The following is a 21,059-nucleotide window of genomic DNA, read 5'->3' as shown; positions in this document are numbered from 1 at the left end:
AAAAGTTAGCTGAAACTAAATTCAAGGCGTGAATAAATTATTAATGTATATAATAAATATCTTTGGGGTTTTTGTTTTTGCCTGGGAAGTTTATATGACATTCTGTTGAAAAAAAAATCGATTGAGTTACACCCCGCTGTAAGAATCGTTTGGTAAATGCAGGAAAGGCAGCCATTTTGCAAAGTGAGGGTTTCCTTGCTGGTTGTGTTGGAGAGGGTGTGATACTGTCGAAAGAAATTGCAGAAACAAGTGAGCGAAAAACGCCGGCTGGACTTAACTAGGGTTCGTGAAACATCAGCTTATCAGGATTATATATATATATATATATATATATATATATATATATATATAGTTACTGATTGTTTACAAAATAAACCTCGGTGTTATACGACGTGTACTTCCAGTATAAGTGTGTTTCTTTCTTATAAATTTCCAAGTTGTTATGACGTTGTGTTTATTAATTAAGGAATTCCGCAGAAGTATCAACATAATGGATTTGGTAATTATACGTATCGCATTAACTCACAGCCGTGACTTGCAGTACTTCTCTGCGTGAATGTCGTGAAGCCACACGATGCTGTTCTTAAGTTTTACAATTGAACAATGAGCCTAACCCCTTGTTTAATTAATTTTGTTGATTTAAGCGTTTGTAAAACAGCTTGACTCTTAATCTTAAGAGTTTATGCCATGGTTTGCAATGTGATGATCTGACGTTTTCTTTTTAGTTAGCGGTGTCCTCGTGTCGTCCCCCCCCAGCACCATAAGAAATCTATTATAGGTTAACGATGTTGTCAAAATGTGTCTAGTTACTGACATCGCTCCCCGTTTTTGTTACTCGATTCTCGTATTGAATTTAGGTTCAACACGGGGAAGGTAATACAACTTTGCAAAAGTTTAGTTATGAGACGATTGAGGCCTATGTCAGATAATTATTGCCCCCCCCCCCCCCCCCCCCCCCCCCCCCCCCCCCCAGTTTGTGTGTTGTTGTGCAAAACATTAGTTGACAGAAAATATGGATTGAAGTTAGTGTTTAGTTTTACAGAGTAAACGGCAGCACAAAACTCAATGTGGAGGTAACGTATAGTAGTAGAGTAGTTTGTACGACAAAGACACAATACGAACTAAGCGAACGCACCGATAGTCCTACACCTTAGTGACCTGTGTTTCTAACCAGAACACAACTGTTAAAACCCGGTGGACTGTATGGAAGACCTGGTTCGGTACAAGCACTTCTTAAACCCAGAACAGATTGCTCAGATAGCGTGCGTACTGTAAACATGCTGGACGGCATAGGTGGCATAAGACTCCTATTGCATAGCATTTTCTGTCATTCCAGATTTTACTATGAGCTTGATTAGCCACAGTGACAAGCTCAGGCCTGTCTTATTAAACACATAGTAAAGACAGAAATGGATCAAACTGCTATACAGCGGGAGTCTTATTTTCAACCCTGTGCATGCATGCTTGTTGGATTGGCATTACATTTGTAAATTGTATGTTTGAGGGGTTATATGGTAATACATTTATAATGTACTGTGTGTATGATATATAAATAAAGTAATTAATGAGTGTGCTTAGAGCCAGCCGCCCAACGTTTCGATATGTACATATCTTTCCCAAGGGAGCATGTGTTTGAATCAAAACATTGGAGATATTTATAGGTGTTTGACGGCATCACTGCTTGTTATTGTTTATATTCAAATCCACGATTTATTCTTACAAGATGTAATGGTTTTCTGTATATTGTGACATCATTTTTACTTCTATCTTTAAATCTGTATTCATTTTAATTAACAATTTTATATAAAAAAAATGCACACACACAGCAGTCATAATTATGAATTTTCAAACTTAAATATTAGTAAATATAGTAAATATTAAAAGCAGAACTTAATGAAGAGAAGATTATGATGCTTGGGTTTAAGTTTTAGTACTGTTCCACGGAAAGCTAAAAAGGAACTTTTCACTTCCTCTTCTGCCTTCCTTTTACTGTAGGCGTGTGACGGTTGGTGGTCAAGTCCTTTTGATATGTACTGTATGAAGTGTACCTTGTCGCTGTAACATTTGTGTCAGCACTTTTATGACATACTGTAGTATTGTCCACTTTCCATAATTGTTATATATATATATATATATATATATATATATATATATATATATATATATATTTTACACACACACACACACACGCACACACTGAGTGTACAAAACATTAGGAACACCAACTCTTTCAATGAAATAGACTGACAAGGTGAATCCAGGTGAAAGTTATGATCCCTTATTGATGTAACCTGTTAAATCCACTTCAATCAGTGTAGATGAAGGGGATACAGGTTAAAGAAGGATTTCTAAGCCTTGACAATTGAGAAGTATATGTGTGCCATTCAGAGGGTAAATGGGCAAGACAAAATATTTAATTGCCTTTGAACAATGGGCCACCGTCCCTGTGGAACGCTTTCGACACCTTGTAGAGTCCATACCCCAACGAATTGAGGCTGTTCTGAGTGCAAAAAGGGGTGCAACTCAATATTAGGAAGGTGTTCCTAATGTTTTACACACTCAGTGTGTGTGTGTGTATATATTTTAAAAAAGGAATAGTTTAATTAGGGTTCATAGCACAAGACTAAAAAAATAACACAGGTGTTTACATTAGTGTTACGTGAGTCTCTGGGGGCTGTAAATGCGAATCAGTGTCCAGCTGTCTAGGTGTGTAGTAATGAACATCTTGTTTTAACTGCTTTAGTAGGAATTGGTACAAGTTCAGGATTGATTTTCCTTCAGAAGTTCAGGTCAGTAAAACTAGTGAAGTTCAGGGCACACAGTCATCATGTACCCTACCGTGTAGTTCTGCTTGCGTATAATGTGGATAATTGATCTGCATTGCTGTAGGGTGAACTCGGTTACAGATTTGAAAAGGCCCACTGCTACTGTAACCAAATAATCTTAAAACATTTCTGTTTATACAGAACAAAGTATTTCGAAACACCATTTTCAATCTTTTTATTTAGCTTCAGGGTTATTGCAAAGAACAATCTTCTAAGAAGACAACAATACATTTTACAACTAGAAATAGGTTTTCCTTAAGTGGAGTTGTGTTTCCAGCAGTGGCATGGAGACATCATGGGTTTATGAGAATGTGATTGTTGCCATGGAACTGTGCCTTCACTGTGCAAGGGTTTTTCTATTTTTGGGTCTTAGTAACAAAGAGCTCACACATGGTTTAATGTAGGAAGAAGTGGATGACTTCATTATACGTTGAGAAAATGATAGACAGTAGAGACTGAATATTACGGCAAAAAACATATTTTACCCCTGCCACAAAAGCACTTAATTGACCATTAGACTATGAGCTATGTGGATGCCCACTGCTTAGTTCTGTGATATTGACCCAAAGATGCAAACCTGAAACGAGAAGCAATTATTAGCTGTTCACTTTCCATATTCATACCAGGTCCCTTCTGAATCATAGCGGAACACAAGAAAATAATTATACTGCAAACGTGTAATTGCTTCTTGAAGACTGGACAGCACAGAGGACAGAAATCCTAATTAACAGCTGCCAGCATTACAAAAGATTCATCCAAAATAAAACCAGGGTGGTACATATAGTACAGTACAGTAGATCGGCTTCTGCTTGCCTAATGTTTCTGTTGTAGGGCTATCCCACTGTGCTTTTCAGGAGCTACTTCTTGACCTGTCGCAAACATGTAACTAAGTCCTGTGCTGTGATGTATCTAAGCAGTGTGTGTGTATTTGCTTGCATCATTTGCTCCTTGTAATCTTGTAAATATTTGTAAAACTTGTATGAAAACCATCACTGGATACCCAAATGGCCTCTACATGAGCTTAACAGTATGATAAAAGCTTGGAGAGGATTCATGGAAATTCAGTGCAGTTATTGTGCTTACTGTGTAGAGTCTGATAATAAAGAAGGGTTTACATTGAGAACCAGGACCCTAAAAATGAGTGCTGCAAGTGCTTTCTGTGTACGGCTAGGCATGGAGCCAAGCAGGACTGTTTAGAAGTCATATCAAACAGTTTGCCTTGTAACTGTATTTCTGTATGTATTTCTTTGAACCTTTCAGAACTACTTCCAGGAAAGTATCTGCATGTTTCTTAATAGTGCCTATTAAGGCTAAAAAGCTTTGAGAGATGTTTGAATCCTTTTTATGTGCGTGTCTGTAAAGTACAAATCATTGTCCTTTCAATTGAATGACCATACTGAGTGTCATGAGTGTAATAGTGGTTACTGTTTTAGTTGAAGACAGATGTTTATGATATTTAATAGAGCAGTTCAGGCTCTTTAAACACTTTCCAAAATGTTTTAATACAGTCATTTTCAGTACTGTAGATTAATACTATGCTAAAGAGTAGTATAATGTTGTCAGCAGGACTCTCGATTGGCTGAACATGTGCCATGGCTTAATGTGGTTTCTCAAGGCTTCATATAAGAGAAATAATAAAAGCAAATTGAAACGTAAGGAAAAACCTAAACAATAAAACAAGTAAATGATTACTCGTGGAATGTTTCTTTTATTTGATTTTTTTTTCAGGCAGTGTTTTTAGGCAGTGAAAACAAGCTGAAAGACTAAAGTCATCTGACCAGACACATCCTGCTATCTGCTGCAACATGTAGAGAAGTGTTCTAGCACTGCTACCCTAAAATCTTGTTTTAATAAGCCCTCCTCCTTGACCTCTTTTTTTTTTTTTTTTTTATTATTTCTGTTCTGTTGCCTTGGTAACTGCAGTGTCTCCTGGATAGATTCAAGTGAGAGAATCCTCGCCTTTCTCATGCTGTCTCTCTGGTGGGAATGATTACTAGGTTAAAATTCCCAGCACTAACCCACCTTATTTTTCCAATGATATGAGAATGTTATCTGCTCCCTTATTTTAAATGTATGTGTTTTTTGTGTAATTGTTAGGCATTGGTTTGTAAATGTTGCTCAGTCAGTACTTTATGGAATATAGTAAACCCTTCCATTGCTGCTGAACTGGAGGCCAGCCTGCAGCTCTTACCTACATGCTGAAAGCAGCCTTAGCACTAAGAGCACGAGGCACATAAAGAAAATGTGAGCATTTTTCACTACAAGCACTAAAATGCAATTAAGTTAAGAATTGCATAACAGCATCTTAACAAGGTATAAACAGAAAAAAATAATGCATTAGTTCAAGGTATCTCATTATAACAGAGTACTGTTTCTGTTTGAAGAGATAATGGCAGATGTGATTTCCTGAAATGCACAGTATGGCTTTATTAAGACAACCTTGCAAGTGCCTACAGTAACTTGTATCTAGTGCTCCTTCTTAATGTGCATCATTACCTTTTAGACGCTTCTTCAAACTTAGTTATAGATTGCCATATTAAGTCATTTGCATTCAAATACTGCATGCTTTGTCGAGTTGTGTGCCTGTGTTTTCTTTGCATCACTGGGTTACATTACTTGTAAGTAAATAAAAACATAGAAAACTCTTAATGTATGTGAGCAAAATGTACTGAAATATTGGAAATGTTCAAAGATGCAGTTCAGCACTTCTAGTATGTGTCTTTTCAGCTTCTTTAAAATGTTCGTATCTCTCTCTAAAATAGCATTTATACAGATTTTGCAAAATACTTTATAATGGTTCCTTTTTGTGATTTGACCCTTTCTATAGCCGCCTCCTTAACACCATATCTGGAACAGAGAGATTCACATTCAGCCCTTTACAGTCTGTGCATTGCCTTGCATATCATCTTTTCTGATCAACACACTTGAGGCGTCTTAAAGTTAGCCAAAATAAATCAATAACATGGGTTGCAAGATTTAGGTTTATGGTGTTTCCAGAAGCCTTGCATTTGAATCTTCTATGTTTTGTGGTTAAGGGGTTAAGGTAACCAAATTCTGCCTCATACTGCATGTTGTCAAAGTAGTTGTTGAGCTGTCAGTAGAATTACTTCAGTGCAATTACATGCAAGCCCTCTTTGTGACACTTGATTTTCATTTTTACTGCAGTGCTGTTGCTTGACGTTTAGTGTCAAATCAAGCTTGGTGGTTTTGAGATCCTCTCGGCTATCTTGTCACCATACTCGCTTCACTTCAGCCTATAAAGATGAGAGACTAGCGCACCCCTCGAGCAGCCTGACCTCTGGCACTTTGTACTTTTATTATTCATGCAGGTCTTTGTGCAGCCAACCTCTGGAAAGTCATTGATAGGCATTGTACATTTTTCAAGGTCAGCTGATTGCAGACTTAAGACCTTGTGCAAAACATAGTGAAATAGTTGTTAATACAGGCTTATTTAGTGTGTCTGTATGCAGTATACATTGTGGTTGTGTTCTGTCCTGTGTATCTGTGGTGTTTTTTTGTTGTGTTTTTTTTTTTTTTTTTTTTTTTGGTGGTTTAAACATGCTTAGGTTAGCGGTTTCCCCACATTCTCTTTACTTAGCTGTTTTACTATAAGAAATGGAACAGAACTACTGCAAATGCCGAAATATGTTTTGCTTACTAAATTCATTTTTATCACTTTTTTTTTTTTTTGCAGGAGACAAGGAAAAGAAAGTAAAAGTGTATTTGAGAAGAACACAGGCGGTAAGAATTTTCATTCCCATACTATCTGAATACATATTTATTTTTATTCCTTTTTTTTTTTTTTTCTTTTTTTAAATAAAAAAGCAAAACTTTTGAGGATTCTACTGGACCTGACAAATCTCAGTTCGGTTTCACTTCTGAGTACAACACCTGCTGTGCCCCCTCACCAAGTCCTGCAGCCCACTTTCAGCTGCTACCGCTGAAAGAATAGGGATTTGCTTTCATAAGGGATCAAACCTTGCTTATTATTTTGTTTACTGACTTGAAAGAGTCATGTATGATGTGTAATTTATTCCACCAAAGTTGCTGCCTTAAAGGCACCTTGAATACTGTGAAAACAAGGACAGTGTGTCTGCCAACATATTGGCTTTTTGTTCCCCTTGCTTGCTGAGATCTATCTGAGACATGGTGGCATGCCATTGCCATGGTAACAGTGGTACTCTACCTACGCATTGAAAGGTTTTCAGTGCTGCTCTTGCAGTACACTTCTCAGCAATGCTTCGCTACTTTTATATCTCCACGTTTTGTCTTCTGTCCATCTCCAGAGACTGATATAAAAAGAAAGAGAGAAACAGAAGCTGTGCAGCCTTGATATTGCTCAGCTTCAAACTTTCTGCTCCCTGAAAGGGAGAGCTCTTGGTGGCAGCGGCAGCAGTGTTTGCAGTTTGCCAAGGCTGTCTTGTCTCTTCAAATTGTAAAGCCTTTCAGTGCATTTCAGAAAAGATTAGTTCATTATGTATTCAAGGTTTCCCCCCCTCAGTCAAGTCCATTTATTGCCCCACAGGTTGCATAAAAATTCAACCTTTGGAACAACTGCATTGTTGGAATTGCAGTGGGGTTTACCATGAAGCTGTGTTTTGCACCATGTCATGCTGCATGACACTAAACAGGAAGCTCTGAAATAGATTCCAGAACCCCCTCTGCTAGTGGCTGGATGTGCAAGGTATAAATAGGTGGATTTTTACTAGGGCTGTATTAGAAGGTTCGTTCGCTGTTGTTAATATTATTTTTAGTAGTAGTAAAATGTGACTGACTGATACCCTGCTTGGAACGGTGAGTGTTAAATTAAGTTTGTTTTGCTTAAGTCTGCTGCAGTTCGTGCTGCTGCAGTGCAAGCTTATGTGCAAGCCATGTTAATTCAGTGTAAATAAATGTTTATTTTTATTTAAATTATAAAACATTACTGTTCTATGTAATGTATTTCTAAACTACATATGAATGTTTTATTCCATTTATATGGCTTACCTGTAAAATAGGATTTTCAATCAAATATAAACAAGTAGCCATGGTGAATACGCCAGTAAATTATGCAAATTAGTATCATCGAAGGTTCGAACCTTGCTTCGGTAATGCGTTCCGAACCTTTGAAGGTCAAAATGTACCCGTCGTTGCAGCCCTAATTTTCACGGTTAATATTAGTTTTTTCTCTCTGAAAATATTATTTGTTTACAAAAAAAAAACACATTGAAGTTGTCATTTCCAGTTCCACGACAACATCTTGGCATACAGCCTGGCGTTGGTAATGCAGTTGTTTGCATCGATTCATCAAAAGCTGGCATTTTGGTTGCTAACAGGCGGCTAAGGGAAGAAGGTTCAACTTGAAGCATCTTCCTGCATGACAGCTTCACACAATGGCAATAGAAGCCACAAGCAACTGGAACTCCATATGCAGGGTTTTCAATTGGTTTTAAGGTATGTAGCACTTACAAGGTAATAGGGGGCACCGATCTCATCATGGCAAGTACCATTCTGGCTCATTTTTGCATGGTTTATGCATGTGCTAGATTAGTAGTGGTCTGCTTGTAGTGTCTGACAAAGTACTCCATTAGTACAGTGAAGGAGCTTTATTTCGGCACTGCTCACAGCAAGGCAAGATCATCAAGAAGAAAAAATACTTTACAACACTGGCTGAAAATGCATGTGGAATTGATGACCGTGCCTTTTAAACATGTAGTTGTAGTACTTGAAACAGCATGCTTGGCTTTGCTGTTTGGTAAAGTACTGGAAGAGCATATAAGTGTGAAGTCTTAAGTGTGGTTCTGCAGCAAGGCTTCCTTCTGCTTTGTGATCCCACTTCCTTCCATAAGACTTAAAGAAAAGGAAGGCTGGCTGATTAATGAAATAGGGTAAGAGGCTCTCCTTGACAAGATTATGTTGGTTTTCGTGTACAAGGCCTCTTGTCTTCCGTGACACATTACAATAAGTATCAACTGTAGTGATTCTGGTAACCCTTTCATGCATGTGGGTGATTTAAAAAAAATTAAACTCTTCTGGTCTTTATACAGGCGGGGGGGGGGGTCTTATATGGGATTCCCCATTAAAACAATGGGGGAAAAAAATTGACATTTCAGCTCAATATTTCTTGCTTAAGTGTTAATATATAGTACAGTAAAGTATTACTGTTGTATAAAATAGCCATTTTATTAAGTTGCTTGGTGTATACACATGCCGTGGCTTATCCAAGTACTGGCAATGAACTGAACAATTTTTTTAAATTTTATTTTAATATATAGTTAGTACTTTTCAGGTAATGGAAGTGACTGCTTGTTGAGCTTTCGTTCTTGTTGTGAGATGTGATACGGCCCCTCCCTGTTCCACTCTTAAGTGTGTTCTTCCTCCTTTCACTGACAGAGAATGAAACTCAACATGAAAGAAGCACTCAGAAGGTGCTTTTGCTTAGCAGTGATGTATAAAAGCATTTGTCTCAGCTGGTGCTGCACAAAAAACGTGCAAGACTGTAATATAATAATAGTTCAATAACTTGCATGACACTGTCTCTTTTAAAAACAGTAAATGCGTAGGTGGTTTTAGTGGCAATGTGTAATTATTAATATTCCAATGTATTGCATTGTCACTGTGCTCTATTTGAATAACCAGAATTACAGAACATTTGAAAGCACTTAGTGCTGTCATTGGTGGTTCAAAATGTCCAGAAAGTTTTGTCAAAGTTTTCATCAGCTATATGGAAATAGTGGCGCACATTCTTTGCTGTAAGGCAGCGGTACTGAACCCTGGTCCTGGAGGGCCGCTGTCCATCATGGGTTTTGTTCTGACTGTACCCTAAATTGATTAATCGGACCAATTAAGCTTCTAATAAGCAATTAATTGGTCAAATTAGATACATTTTCAATGTTGTGGGGGGTTTTTTGTGTGTGTGTTTTTTTTTTAGAATAGTGCTGTTGGAACAAGGGAGGATAAAAAGTGAATTACTGGCACCGGTAGCTACAATGATACAAACATGAAGGTTGTAACATCTGCACATTTTTATGTGAAGGATGTTGCCACTGCTAAATATTTTTTTCCAGTCATGCATGGGCCCCTGTGCAGCTGCACTCGCTTTTCCTCCAGCACTGGTCCACTCTTCATACATCCATAGACAGCGGTGTGCAATTCATATTGCCTGATGCCCGGGACAGCAGTATTTGTGTGAGGGACAGCAAGATTTGCTCTTATACTTTGCCCGTCGGACATGTAGTTTTTATTTATATATTTATTTGTCTTGTGTTCGTTCTGTTGCTAAAAAGACACTCCAGGTATATTTCTGGAGAGCCACGCACGTTTCTGAAAACTGAATTGCAGAAGTCTAGCACATATACACAAACATTTAAAAAAGTGTTTACATCCCACCTCTATTATTTCTTTTGATTGGCTAGCTGTGTAAGAAGCTGATCTTCTGTTGGATAAATTGGCAAATAATTGCTTTCTTAATACATGAAATTGGCACTTAAATGCAGCAATCTAGTAAAGTAAAATAAAAAAAATAAAAATCACCGTTAGAAAAAATCTTGTAGGGATGTTTAAAAAAATAAATAAATAAAAATTGAACAAAAGCGAGATTAGTTATTTATTGCACAATCCATCGATTTGTGAAACTAAAAGATTGTCAAATGTTTAATGATAGAAATTAAATGCTTATCAGATTATCTGTAAAAATGTTATTTTTAAAAAATAAAATACTGTAAATCTCATGGCAATGTGTTTATGTATTAATTCATGTATGTATTGATTTTTCAGTGAGAGCAGTGTAGGGAAAGAATGTTGCCCTCAAAATATAAAAAGCCATCGTGGTATGAAACCAGGATCACCCTGCTGCAGCAGTGTTCCAGTTAGCCATCATGGGACAAGATGTTAGAGGAGGGAAAATAGCTGGAAAATGTTGTACACTGTTAAAAAAATAAGTACATCATAGAAATAAACAAAAGAAAAAACATGTTTAGGCATTGCAGAATTTGATGGAGCCGTCGGTAAATACTGTGTGGATTTTGGTAGAAAAACAGTAAAATAATGCAGAGAAACTTGACATGTTACACACACGTCCTTTAAAAATCTGGGGTTCAGTAGTGACTTTGTGTCTGTGATGCAACAAACTAAAACACCTGCTGATCAAGAGTTGAATTCAGCTAACAGAGAAAGAGTGGGGAAAAAAAAACAGGCAGATTTTTGTATATATTTGAATAACTCCCAAGTATTTTTTATTAAAGTTGAACTCTTAGTATTTTACTTAAATTTACTAGCAAATGTGTTCCTGACTGCATTGAAAGGCACTTGTCCTTAAAGTATGTTATACATTTGTTGAGGTGGGGTGGGGTCACAGGGAACCTTTTGTATATCTTGATGAATTTTAGTGAACCTGTCAAGCTGGCTGGAACAGCCCCTGTTAATCACTAATTGATTGATTGTGTTCACTGTTAAATAAAACCCAAATCCTACTTTTTTGTGCGACGGGGAGGGAGCAAGTAGATTTTTCTAGCATTTTGTGAATTTTTTTTCTAAAATTGCACACCACTAATGATATGGTGCCTGATCACCAAAGACATGAATATACGCCTGGCATCTATTAGCAGTATTAGAGATGAGTGCTAGTGTGAAGTATACCTATCTCTGAATGTCACGTAATGTTTTGCAATGATAAATGTAGGCTAGTGTAGCATCCTATTTTTCTACAGACCTTACTTTGCCACACCTTAATGGTACAAAGACCTGGTAACCATCACTGTTGCTAAAGCACTACAGTAACGTCCTTGGTGTTTTTAAAGCTTTTATTTCATCTGCTGCAAGAGCTCTGCCCAAGGCACCTTTCTGCAGATTTCCTGGCTTTTTAAAATCTGCATTATTTAGTATGATGCATCACACAGACAAGTGCTGTTGCAGCATAATTTAACACAATGTCTGTGTGGAATATATTGTGACCTTTTCATTTGCTGTGAGGTCTCTGGCTATCAGTTTTACTTCATTTCACCAGTACTGAAATTGTACAATTTGTAACAGCGTTTACGGTTTGCTGTTTTTTTTTTTTTTTTTATCTACATTGCAGTTCACTGGGTCATTCTTTACCAGACATGTCTACATTTTGCAGGAACTACAGCATGTACAGCACTGTTTGCATGCAGATTTATATTATATCCTGATGCTGATTTTTAGCAATCATTTAACATTGCATGCTTTTGTGAAGAATCTGTGATGCAAGTAGAGAATGGTGTGTATTTTACTAAAGAACAGTGCGTTTTATTTGTCAAGTAGTATGTGTAACCAGTGAATGGTGTTAGCAGAGACAAATTGCTGTACAAGTGCACATCCACTGACTGTTCAAGCCCACAGCCCTGTAATTTGTGAGCTTGTGGGTGAGTTCATATAATTAAGTGTACAGTACTTTCTTACTTTGCTGTAAAGGCGTGGCATTTTAAACTGAGGGCTGAGTGGTCAGGGTTTCGTATGCCAGTTTGCTTTCTGTGGTTGCCTGGTTAATAACGCTTTTTTATGCCAGGGAGATAGTTAGAAGCAGGACCCCACTGTGAAACAGATGGTGCTTTGGGGCATAACATGAAAGCACAAGTTTGTCAATTGTTTCTATTCATGTAATGTCAGTAGAAAAGCAGTAGGGGGAGATGAGACAAGTTGCAGCCTTCAATACTCCACTTTTCTAAAAGAAAAGCTAATTACCACACTGATATTTTTCTTTTTAGACCCACTGCAGTACCCAGGCTTGAAGTCCTTTATCCCTACCTACCCTGTACAGTATGTACTGTATTACTGCACTTGTGGTGTGTGTGTGTGTGTGTAAAACATTATTTTGAATTATAGAAAATTGTTGTGAAACTAATGATGAATGTTTTCTGGTAGAGAATGTGGCGAAATATGCTTTTGCTTTAAAGATCTTCACTCAGGCATGCAGCAGGCTCCTGTGTTTGGGGTCCTAATGCAGACACAGCTGTCAGACTGGGCTGAGAGTTTCAGACAATAGCAGAGTCACAGAGCAGGTTAGAAGAAGCTGCAGCAACCTAATACTTGAAGCTCCGGACAGCTGTATATGATACAAAGCAGGGATAGAGAGCGGCACTATAGGAACGGCAGAGACCTGGATTTAAATGTTAAATGGTAATTCTCATTTTTTTTTTTAAATAAAAATACTCTGTGCGTAGAAGAGTCACAGAAGCTTTGTTATATTTTTCCCCCCTTTGTGGTCTCCGAGGGCTTGGTGATGACAACGTATGCTGACAGTTGTGATGTTAATTGGGTGGACAGTCTCTCTCAGGGGTTGGTGATTGAGAATGAAATTGGGTGAGTGGACTTTTATTGAGCAGTACTCCATTTCTATCCACTTTGCCTTTTAAATCATCACCACTTAGAGGGTCAGTAAATCATTTTGTATCGTAAACCGGGTGTAATCTGCTGAATGCTGTTCCCAAACTACCAGGGTTCTATTCACGACTTGATACGCTAGGTCTCTTCAGACCCAGAGGATTTCTTTTTTGTCTGGAAACATAACACTGGGTGGCGCTTGTTATATATATATATATATATATATATATATATATATATATATATATATATATATATATATATATATATATATATATATATATATATATAATGAGAGAGAGAGATAATGCATGCCACAGGGTTTTTGCATTTCTTTATCTATCTATATAGTTAATATTTGTTTAAATTAAATGTTTTTTGTTTTTTTTATGTGAAGGATTTTAGATTGAAAATGATTTTTTTTTTTTCTTCATGGTGTTTAATATGCAGAACACAAATGCCTGACCTGTGGCATTCAGAAAGGTCTGAAAGCGCTTCAGTAACTACTGTATCATTCTTGTCTGTGGTATAAATAGAGCAATTTAAACAAGGTGTGTGTGGGGGTCAGGCATTCTGGTTCGTGATGCATGTGATGAGCCCTTGATGGGCTGTAAATCGTGGATGTAGAATAATAATACATGTGAAATGTGAGTCCTGTCTTAGGAGGCATGCCATGTTAGTATGTCAAGAGCCTCTTGACATAGCTTGCACTTAAATAAATGCAATTAACTTTTTTTTAAGGTGGTGGTGACTGCGTCAGTATAAGGGAGAAAAGCCTTGCCTAATTTCTGTAGAGTATTTGCCAGGTAATTCGATTCGTTCACTGTTCTGGATATAAACAGTCCTATCATTTTTATTTAATTTTATGTTTTTTGTAGCTGGTGTCTTGCAAGAGGTGGTTTAAAGCAAATGAAGATACATGTGCCCTGTCCTGATTTACTGTAGCTGCTTCAGAATCTGGACAAAAATACTATCGCTGCTTCCTAATTAAACCACTGCTCTGTGTATTGAGAAGCTTGTTCAGTTGCAGTGCCACATTTGGTTTTAGTATGAGGTTTTACCATTTTTTAAAAAAAAAGTTTTAAATCACAACTGTACTTTATAATAATGGAATTGCTGTTCTTCTAATCAGAAGACGGAAGGAGAGTCTGAACCTTTTATTTCATCCATAGATCTTCTCATTTTTGCATTAGGTGCTCCCTGTAGAAGGAGCTGGAACATTGCTCCCAGGCAAAAGGCAATAAAAGGGTTATGGAATCCCATCAAAATTGTGCAATAATAATATACTGATGCCTGCGAATGGGGAATTGTTTTTTAGGAGCCTAGACAGTATTTAGTATTCAGTCTTTTTTTTTTTTTTTTTTTTTTTTTTTAACAAGAGTCTGCATTACTGCACAGCACCAGCTCATTGCTGTCTGTAAAAAAAAAATAAAAATAATTAAAATAAAGGAAGGAAACCCCCCACAGTAGGACTATAGGGCCTGTGTCCAGTGACAACATTCACATCCTGTTAAAATCGACTGCTTGCCACCAAGCAAAAAATAAAATTATTCATCAAAAATGAGATCAGTATTTAATGAAAAGCATCAGATACTGTGCATTTGGCTTCGTCTTTGCCCTTTTCATTATATTGAAGGGGGGGGGGGGGGCTTCTTCAATGCTGCCTTTTTCCAAGAGCATTCTCAAACGAGCCTTTAATTGTGGTGCTGTTTGTGACGTGTTGACCAAAGTGATGTATGTTGCAGGGGTCTGTGCCTGAGGTATAATATTCTTCCCTAATGGCTGTCTGAACACAGCATGGCTTGGCTGTGTTAAGGAAATGAGTTGCTGATGGCAGTAATTCTGCTGTAGTGTCACCTCATGGTGCCCTCGTCTGTCTCTATACTTATAGCAGTTGTCGTGTGATAAAGTGCCAGCCAGCACATAGCATTTCTGGGTTTGTGGCAGGCACATGATCTCAATTGTAGGTACAGACACGTTCTGAAAGTTTGAAACAGTCAGTTACCGTAACACTTTGTCTGTATGAATTTGATCTCAATATCTCTGAATTGCCCCTAGTTTATTGGTGACTTCCTCACCAGTTCTGTTATTAGCCTAACCGGTACTGTATCTCTACTGAAATACATTAAACATGCGCATGTTTCAGTTAAATGCTTAGTGGTTTCCCTGAACATTTTGTGTAGGTGTGACTTTGTTTACTAAAATTTGTGTATGTGTAGATTATATAATTTCATATTCATTCATATATATATATATGAATGAATGAGTCAGCATTCACATATCCAACCCTATAAAATGCTGACTTCAGTGACGGTTAAACGTGTGTAACAACTAAAGATCAGATATATAAAAAAAAAAAAAAAAACATCAGTGTCTAGAACTGTTTAATGATTAACTGTTACATTACCGTAGCTTGTCTCCTTCACTTTGTTTTGGCTGCACAATATAAGACTGATTTGGCATTATAGATATATATATATATATATATATATATATATATATATATATATATATATATATATATATATATATATATATATATATATATATATATAATAACGCGGGCTGTGACGGATAGTCAGATAAATTGTAACATTGAAGAGGTTTGCATCAGAAAACTGGTGACGGAGTCGGAAATCGCGTGTGACGAGTAAGTGCATTCATTTGTTATAGATATAATGGGGATTGATTTTACTCTTAATACAAGGACGGTATTTTTGTTTTATTTAACAGCTGGCTGTCAAATACTGTAGGCAACGAACATAATCATTTCAAAATTCTACTGATAAAGAAAATGGGCTAATTAGGCACGTTTAAAATTGTAATGGTCTATAAAATGAGACTTGGAGATGTTATGGTTTCAATTACATCACTAATCAGCTAAACCTGTTGTCTGGACTGATAGATTTGGATTTGCATGCTGATTTACAGTTCAAAAAGTGAGTGAGTCATGGTGGTACAGTACTCCTTTTTCAGGGTGTGTGGAATGTAGAAGACGAGAGCTCACTTGTGCATCGTTACCGGTTTTCATTTTTACAGTCCTTGTTCAAAAAATTGGGAACACCTGTGTGCTGACCCTGTCCATTCATCTGTCATCAGGACCTTCCTGTGCATGCATTACCGTGTATCTGATCTTGCAAGCCACTGGCACATGTTGACCCAAAGCAATTCTTTACTGATGCCCAATTTGGAGCAGTATTGTATTTAAACCACTGATATCGGCTGCAGTGGATTTGGAACCGGTTTGTTTTTCTACAGTTTTCTGCATGAAGGACAGGTGCAAGAAGTGGTTTTCAAAGGGGAATGCAAAACTAAGAGTGCCACTCAAAGTGAACCTTACAGCAAGTGGGGAGGGAGGTTAGAGAATTTGTTTAGATTTACACAGCAAAAATCATTACAAATATGTTGCAGTCTGGATGAAAAAATTCAGTTTTACAAATTCCCTGATGGATTTAACATTTATTTGTTCTGTGTTTACACACATGCAAGTACTAGTTTTGCACAGTCACATAGCCAAGCAATGTGCTCACACTGGATAAGACCGTTGAGTATTTGTAATAGGTCCATTCTTGAATGATTTGAATAGTTGATCTAATTTGGAATATAATATAGGCTTATCTGTTTAAAAATACTGATTGGAAGGCTATTGTGCTGTCTGCTGGAATGAAGGCTTTTGTAATCATGAATGAAGTGGCAGCTGTTGTGGAAATTAGTCACATCCTGTATGGGAGCTCAAATCTAATGCTTACATTCCTGCAAATATTGCAAAGGCACTTTGTCATTCACAGCTGGAATTCTGGAGTTGTTTGGGTCTTTCTTGCTCGTTTTACACTTTGATTTAGTAGCACGCAAGTGGTTCAAAGCTGACAGTCCTTATTTATGAATGACAATCTTGTTTTCTGAAATGAAACCATTTCTGTGGGGTGAGGGTTTTACTGTACTACAGTGCTGTGTAAGCTGTGAGACAGTTGCAGTGTCTGAGGCACCGTTACTCATTGTAGGCTTTTCTAGGATGACCAGTCTTGCATTGGTAATCCAGAAAATTCTTATCCTTGTTCCCCAGAGCCCTGTCTTCATTTCTTGCTTACCTCTATTGGTTTCAACTTTAACCACATTTCTGTAGAAATGAAAAGGAAAAAGCTGTTAATTTCACATGAATTTTTCAGGAACAGCAAAACTGACTTATTTTCAGAAGCTTAAAACCCACATGAGCTGTGGTGGGGGGAGAGATAGAGATGGAACGGAGGACAAGTCAAGGTTGCAACCAGTCTGCTTAGTAGGGCACGCTACTGCATGCTAGACCTACAACTTAAGAAATTTAAAAGAAAGCATTGTATTTCATATGCCGGTGGCCTGAATTTTGAAGTGCGCCGATGCAGGTTCCACTGCAGATTTGCAGTGGCGTGAATGTCGTATAGCTTGAACGTCCATTACCTTCTCTGTTCCCACATCAGCTGAATACAATTAAAGGATAGTCTTCTGCTGTATTGTGCATACTTGTGCAAATTCATCTCAACAACAGAATTCCTTGTAAAGGGTGAGAATGTAATTTTATAATGACTACTTTTTGTTAAACCATTCTAATTATTCTTCATGCATGTTGATGGTACAGTGTGCTTCCACCTGGACACTTGTTTGTGTTTGGGCAGGTGTTTCCCTGGACATTTTGCAGGTTAAATGCTGTAGCTGAACAGTATTTTCTAGGAAAACCAGGATGTGATCTTGCAGGCTGCTTCTGTGACGGAGGTCATACAGCACTTAAGTTTTGAATCGACTGGGAAGTGTCAATTAAGGATTGTCACCTGAACAAGGAAGGACTATTAAAATATTTGCTTTTATTTATTTATTTATTTATTTATTTATTTATTTATTGTTCTTTCTCAATTCTGTTTGAGTCGTCATCTGTTCCTTGTGCATCTCCCTACACCTACTGGTCAGAATGTTAGAAAATCCTTTGGCATGTCGTGATCCACGAGACGCAGTGGCCAGTGGAAAGCACCACCGTAAAGCGCAACTTCATGACGGATCGAGCCAGCCCTCGACTCTGGACAAGCAGCTGTGTTTTCAGTTATATGATGCGCTAGAGTTCTTTCCCTGTAAAGTTTAAACAGTAGTTGTATCATAGAGACAAAACTGTAGAGGCTAAAAATGAAAACGCTCAATTAAATGCAAGTTCTGGCAGGTAAAATATTCAGATTTTTGGTAAGGCCTCCTAGGTTTATTGTATATATTTGTGTTCATACATAGCTTACCAAGGCAAGCTTGGTTTTAAATTCTTATTTTATGCTCTTTGATGTGCTTTGGCATGCCTGTCAAGAAAAGTATTAGCTAAGCTGAATTTGCACCGGACTATGATCGCACGGGTATGGAGTCTGTATGTCAAACTGCTTTATAAGCAATTTTCAGACATGAATGATTGAGTTTTTTTTCTCATTTCTTTCATATAATAAATGCAGGGCTTGGCCATGAGAATGTGAATACTAACTATATAGATAATAAGGTATTGCTTTGACATGTATTGCGTCTGCAAATTGAAAGCTTTAAAATGGTCTGCTCATTCTAACCAGTGCTTCACGGTCATATGCAGTGCTTTGGTATTTTTCAACCCACACCAATATGAACACTATAAATTTTGTGACTCTCAGACATCCAAAGAGGGGTGTGTGTACTCCACTTGATTGGATGAATGGGGGAGTATTGATCAAAGTTAAGTTCTGTAGTTCTATACAGCAAGGGTGCACAATTCTGGTACATACATACATACATACATACATACACACACACACTCTACAGCTATGGCCGAAAGTTTTACATCACCTAGAAGCACTTAATGGATTAAAAAAATAAATGAGAATTTACAACTAATACATATCTTCAGTGTGGGTTTTAATGTCCTTTATACATTTTCTTTTCTACTCCGCACATAAAAAAAAAAATTTCAGACACAGGATTTAAAATAGATTTTAAACTGTTGGGAGATAAAATAAATGTGCATATTGCAGTGCACCAAGTAACGTGTAATAGTTCTAAGGAATTTCTGCATCTGTTTTGAGAACCATTTAACAACAAGCCTCAAAAACAGCATTTCTCATCTGTTTGGTTTGAAATGTTTGTTCGTCCCTTCTCTGGACTGCATTGTCTGCTTCAGTTATCTTTAGTAGCATCGTGGGGATTTTCAATAAATCCATGGAACTCTTTCCTGTGTGGATTTGGGTTTTCTTTCTCTTTTCCCATGCTTCCTTCCCTACATGGAAATTCGTTGTGTTGTGTACTGCAGGGATTTAAAATGTTTGTTTGCCGATTCCTGTTACACCACCAGCTTTACATGATCGGAAAGAAAAAATAGTTTACTACTGGCGTCCCTTATATAATGTACAGTACCATAAGACCCTCCCTAGAATAGTACCAAGAATACTCCCACTGCTACTGATAGTATTGGGGTTATAGAGCTGAGAGTTACTGAGTGGGGTGGGAGCTTTTAAAAGTGTCCCATGGAGGAAACTTGATCTCTGCAAAACCTCTTCTGATATAAGTGTGCACTTTATATTAAGATGAGGGAGCAAGCTTTGAAATACCCACAGTGAATCAATGGAAGGAACTGTGTTTGTATGGTACATAATGAGAAATAGCTTTTTGTTTAATTGTTTAAATAACCTTGGCATCTTCATTATGGAGGTGCTGTCCTATTTATACAATAGCATCTTTTAAAAAGTGCCAAATAGAAATAAACAAGTAACGGCACTGATGGCTTTTTGCATTTTACAAAGCGTTAACATAAGATAATTGCACCCAGCTTTCTTTGCACTATTTGGTACTAAAATCTGCTAAAAGTAACGCGACTGATTCAGTTGTGTTCATTGGTGTATGACCACCGCAAGTTACAAAGTTGTGTGTTTTTTTTTTTTTAAATGTCAAACTAAATCATTAATCTTCTCCCCCCCGCATTTATTAAGCACTGTAAAACATTTTATGGCTTTCTCATTTTTTCTATTGTAAATTTTCACTTGACTGAAACTGCTTAAACATGACCTATGACATGCGACCCGCAACCCCAGCCCCCAGATTGTTAGGAATGGCAGGGCTTCTGCTGATTCCAGTGTGACTGTCTGTAGCACTGTGCAGTAACTCTGGATTAGAGGCCAGTCACAGGCTTCATTCAGTTCAGCCTGTCACACGCTCATATCAACATCAATCTGACAGTCTGTTTATCTGACTCTGCACCCAGTACTGCTTTGGTAGTGAAAAATGTTCACACAAAAACGAAAACACGTCAGCAGTTTTCTTTGTTTACTACAGCGATCACATTTAACGGTTAGCACCCCCTCTTTAATCCAGTACAAATCTGGGACGGGGTGCAGTGTCCTCCCAGTCCGAAGTGTACTGTTGTGTCCTTCGCTTGTTTTTCACCAACTTCTCTTGTTTTTTCCTCCCCCACCCGTAAAGTTTTAATCTTTGACTTGATAGATTGTGAAGTGTTGACTGCCTTTTTTTTTCGCGTAATAGTTTTGTTTTTTTATATAATTTTGTTTTTTGTAACAGTATTTAAATTATTATTTATACCTAAGAGTTTTTATTTTTATTTTAGTGCAGAGGTTTGTGAGTGTGTTGTTGATGTGGGAAAATGGCTTCTTTTAAACTGGATTTTTTGCCTGAAATGATGATGGATCATTGTACCTTAAATTCCAGTCCTGTGTAAGTATTCAAACAATATATACATCCTGATAGAACTTTTTTAGGACAATCACTCCTAGTTAATGGACATTTTTTTTTCTGTCACTATAGCTGAAAAACGTGAATATAAAATATCCTGGTCCTTTTTCAATTGGGCTTTAGTTTCTAGGGTATTGTGTAAGAATCTAGAAACCTCAGGGGCATATTTACAACAATACTGCTGTTTGGATGGTTTTAACAATG

The 21,059-nt window shown here is 37.3% G+C and overlaps 1 protein-coding gene across 10 annotated transcripts in view; it reads left to right on the top strand.

Moving 5' to 3' along the window:
- Positions 1 to 189: 189 nt before the first annotated feature.
- LOC121329919 (CUGBP Elav-like family member 1) overlaps positions 190 to 21,059 on the top strand; it is a 40,632-nt gene continuing 19,762 nt past the window's right edge. For 6 of the 10 annotated variants that reach the window (XM_041275963.1, XM_041275958.1, XM_041275957.1 and 3 more), the window contains exons 1-2: positions 190 to 306; positions 6,520 to 6,566. The gene's annotated coding sequence lies outside the window, so the exon portion shown is untranslated. Of the gene's footprint in view, positions 307 to 6,519; positions 6,567 to 12,548; positions 12,582 to 12,830; positions 12,942 to 21,059 lie in introns of those variants that run through there. The other 4 variants (XM_041275960.1, XM_041275961.1, XM_041275962.1 and 1 more) reach the window with 4 other exon arrangements.

Source organism: Polyodon spathula, chromosome 17, assembly GCF_017654505.1.
Source record: "Polyodon spathula isolate WHYD16114869_AA chromosome 17, ASM1765450v1, whole genome shotgun sequence".
NCBI classification, from domain to species: Eukaryota; Metazoa; Chordata; class Actinopteri; order Acipenseriformes; family Polyodontidae; genus Polyodon; species Polyodon spathula.
Note: the sequence above shows the minus strand (reverse complement) of the source record. Positions and strands in the feature narration are given on the sequence as shown.